The following is a 4,388-nucleotide window of genomic DNA, read 5'->3' as shown; positions in this document are numbered from 1 at the left end:
GTGTATTTGGACTTTCAAAAGGCTTTTGACAAGGTCCCACACACGAGATTGGTGTGCAAAATTAAGCACACGGTGTTGGGGCTAATGTATTGACATGGATAGAGAACTGGTTGGCAGACAGGAAGCAAAGAGTAGGAATAAACGGCTCCTTTTCAGAATGGCAGGCAGTGACTTATGGGGTATCGCAAGGTTCAGTGCTGGGACCCCAGCTATTTACAATATACATTAATGATTTCAACAAAGGAATTGAATATAATATCTCCAAGTTTGCAGATGACACTAAGCTGGGTGGCAGTGTGAGCTGTGAGGAGGATGCTAAGAGGCTGCAAAGTGACTTGGACAGGTTAGGTGAGTGGGCAAATGCATGGCAGATGTAGTATAATGTAGATAAATGTGAGGTTATCCACTTTGGTGGCAAAAACAGGAAGGCAGAATATTATCTGAATGATGACAGATTAGGAAAAGAGGATGTGCAACAGACCTGGGTGTCATGGTACATCAGCCATTGAAAGTTGGCATGCAGGTACAGCAGGCGGTGAAGAAGGCAAATGGCATGTTGGCCTTCATAGCGAGAGGATTTGAGTATAAGAGCAGGGAGGTCTTACTGCAGTTGTACAGGGCCTTGGTGAGGCCACACCTTGAATATTGCATACAGTTTTGGTATCCTAATCTGAGGAAGGACATTCTTGCTATTGAGGGAGTGTAGTGAAGGTTCACCAGACTAATTCCCGGGATGGCAGGACTGACGTGAAGAAAGACTGGATCAACTAGGCTTATATTCACTGGAATTTAGAAGAATGAGAGGGGATCTCATGGAAACATATAAAATTCTGACGGGATTGGACAGGTTAGATGCAGGAAGAATGTTCCCAATGTTGGGGAAGACCAGAACCAGGGGTCACAATCTAAGGATAAGGGGTAAGCCATTTAGCTCCGAGATGAAGAGAAACTTCTTCACTCAGATAATTGTGAGCCTGTGGAATTCTCTACCACAGAAAGTTGTTGAGGCCAGTTCATTAGATATATTCAAAAGGGAGTTGGATGTGGCCCTTAAGGCTAAAGGGATCAAGGGGTATGGAGAGAAAGCAGGAATGGGGTACTGAGGTTGCATGATCAGCCATGCTCATATTGAATGGTGGTGCAGGCTCGAAGGGCCGAATGGCCTGCTCCTGCCCCTATTTTCTATGTTTGTGGAGTCAGGTGGTGAGTTAAAGGAGATGGAGAGATGGAGGGAATTCCAGAGGGTGAGGCCTAGGTTGCTGAAGGCATGGCCGCCAGTGATTGTGTGAAGGGAAGGGGAGAGGCACAAGAGGTCAGAGTTGGAGTAACACAGAGTTCAGGATGTTGGTGGGACTGGAGGAGGTTACAGAGATAGGGAGGGGCAAGGTCACAAGGGGACTTAAATACAAGGATGAGAATTTTAAATTTGAGGTGTTGCTGGACCGGGAGCCAATGTAGTTCAGTGAGGAAAGGGTTGACGAGTGAGATGGACTTGGTTCAGATACAGGCAGCAGAATTTTAGAGGAGCTGAACTCCATAAAAGATGGAAAGTACTGGGTGATTTATAACGGTTGTTTTAAGCTACGAAAAGGGATTAGCAAGTTCAAAGGTTACCTCCCCAATGGCTCATCAAGTGTATCCAGCGCTAACCAGTGACTGACTGATACAAAATCAGTGAGATCCCCAGTTCGTATCCCAACCTGTGCTGAATTTGCTGATCTTAATTGGAGGGGAGTTACAATTGGCCCCACTGGCCCCTGAGGTCGGGAGGAGATAAATCAGGCGAGGTTCCAGGTCCTGATTATTTTTCTGTAGCCCCCATTGCTGAGAATGCAGGTGTGTGGTCCTCCAGTATGGACAGGACCGGGCCTCACCGTGGTCGAAATGCCCGCTGACCCTCCAGGGTCTGCAGGCATGAAGATTGCCCACTTCGCTCAGGCATTGTTGCCCCAGCAACGAGTTGTCGCTTTCGGCAGAGAGGGAAGGGGTTCGTTAAAAGAAAATGGCGTGAGAAGAAAAAAGAATGAAGGCGGGAAAAAAAATAGACAAAGGTGAGTAAAATGGCTCCATAATGGAGCAAAAGGTGGATAGAGAAACTGGCAGGAAAATGGAGAGACGGCTGAGATCTGCAGGTGTTAACGCTGTGAAGCGAAGGAAGAAGGCCCTGAGCCACAAGCGAGGCCGTGAATAATTAAACACTTGTAAAAGCACAAAAAGATTGCCCAAAAAGGAATGGATCTCCGATTCATTGGGGATGACTGATGTGTTATCATCCCATCTGTTTTATGGCATCAATTTTCTAGCACTGAGTTAATGTTTCCAAAGAGGTTCAGTGGTTTGTGTATTGGCAACAGGATATGATGAAAGAACACTGACTCTTGCATAGAAAACTGGAGAACAAAATGAAGCATCCGCACAAAATGCAGTCAGCAAAGACGGGCAGATTAAACAAACTCCACTAGAATTTTAACAACGTTGTTTATTCAACGCCAGAGTTAAATTGCAGCATCTTTAACTGTTTCTTCACCCTTTTCCCAGTAACTTATAACCACTTGGTTCTCATTTTCATCTGACTGATCAAATCATAGAATGATACAATACAGAAGGAGGCCATTCGGCCTAACGTGCCAGTGCCAGCTCGTTGGGAGAGCTATCCAATTAGTCCCAATCCCCTGCCCTTTCCCCGTAGCCCTGCAATTTTTTTTTCTCCCCTTCAAGTATTTATCCAATTCCCCGTTGAAAGTTATTGTTGAATCTGCTTTCACCATCCTTTCAGGCAGACTCTTCACTCTGTGGCTCAGGACTGCAGCAAGACCAGAACACCACTGTGTTGTGTGCACGCACTAGGTCCGTGCTGCAGGGCAGCTCTCCAGTCGTCCTGCTTCAACCCTTGCCACTGGATAAAGGCCTAGCTCTGTCGAGCCCGTATGGTGGCTGGTGTGCAACGGTCACCACACGTTAAAAAAATCCACGCACAGGCACCTTCCACCCTTTTAATTGGAGTTCAGGACTGGAACATCAGGACCTTCATTGAAACATCTGTGAATTCTTGTGGAAGCAAGTCATCTTTGTTCGAGGGTTCGCCTATGATGAGGCAGTGAGTTCCAGATCATCATAACTCACTGTTTAAAAAATATATCTCCTCTAGTTCTTTTGCCAATTATCTTAAATCTGTGTCCTCTGGTTATCAATCCATCTGCGCTGCAAAACAGTTCGTCCTTATTTACGCTATCGAAACCCTTCATAATTTTGAACACCTATTAAATCTCCTCTTAACCATCTCTACTCCAAGGAGAACAACCCCAGCTTCTTTTGCCTCTCCATGTAACAGAAGTCCCGCATCCCTGGTAGCATTCTAATAAATCTCCTCTGCACCCTCTCCAAGGCCTAGAAACATAGAAACATAGAAAATAGGTGCAGGAGCAGGCCATTCAGCCCTTCTAGCCTGCACCGCCATTCAATGAGTTCATGGCTGAACATGAAACTTCAGTACCCCCTTCCTGCTTTCTCGCCATACCCCTTGATCCCCCGAGTAGTAAGGACTTCATCTAACTCCCTTTTGAATATATTTAGTGAATTGGCCTCAACTACTTTCTGTGGTAGAGAATTCCACAGGTTCACCACTCTCTGGGTGAAGAAGTTTCTCCTCATCTCGGTCCTAAATGGCTTACCCCTTATTGACATCCTTCTTAAAGTGTGGTGCACAGATTGTGTGCACACTACTCCAGCTGAGGCTTTACCAGTGATTTATAAAGGTTTAACCACAACATTCTTGTTTTTGTAGTCTCTCCCTATATTTAGAAACATAGAAACATAGAAAATAGGTGCAGGAGTAGGCCATTCGGCCCTTCTAGCCTGCACCGCCATTCAATGAGTTCATGGCTGAACATGCAACTTCAGTACCCCATTCCTGCTTTCTCACCATACCCCTTGATTCCCCTAGTAGTAAGGACTTCATCTAACTCCTTTTTGAATATATTTAGTGAATTGGCCTCAACAACTTTCTGTGGTAGAGAATTCCACAGGCTCACCACTCTCTGGGTGAAGAAATTCCTCCTCATCTCAGTCCTAAATGGCTTCCCCCTTATCCTTAGACTGTGTCCCCTGGTTCTGGACTTCCCCAACATTGGGAACATTCTTCCTGCATCTAACCTGTCTAACCCCGTCAGAATTTTAAACGTTTCTATGAGGTCCCCTCTCATTCTTCTGAACTCCAGTGAATACAAGCCCAGTTGATCCAGTCTTTCTTGATAGGTCAGTCCCGCCATCCCGGGAATCAGTCTGGTGAACCTTCGCTGCACTCCCTCAATAGCCATGGATCACGTGTGCTTTTTTAACAGCCTTCTCAACTTGTTCTGACACCTTCAAAGATTTGTGCACGTAAACCC

This window comes from Pristiophorus japonicus, chromosome 22 (genome assembly GCF_044704955.1).
Source record: "Pristiophorus japonicus isolate sPriJap1 chromosome 22, sPriJap1.hap1, whole genome shotgun sequence".
Lineage (NCBI taxonomy): Eukaryota > Metazoa > Chordata > Chondrichthyes > Pristiophoridae > Pristiophorus > Pristiophorus japonicus.
The sequence above is the reverse complement of the archived record's forward strand: the minus strand, read 5'-3'. Positions refer to the sequence as shown.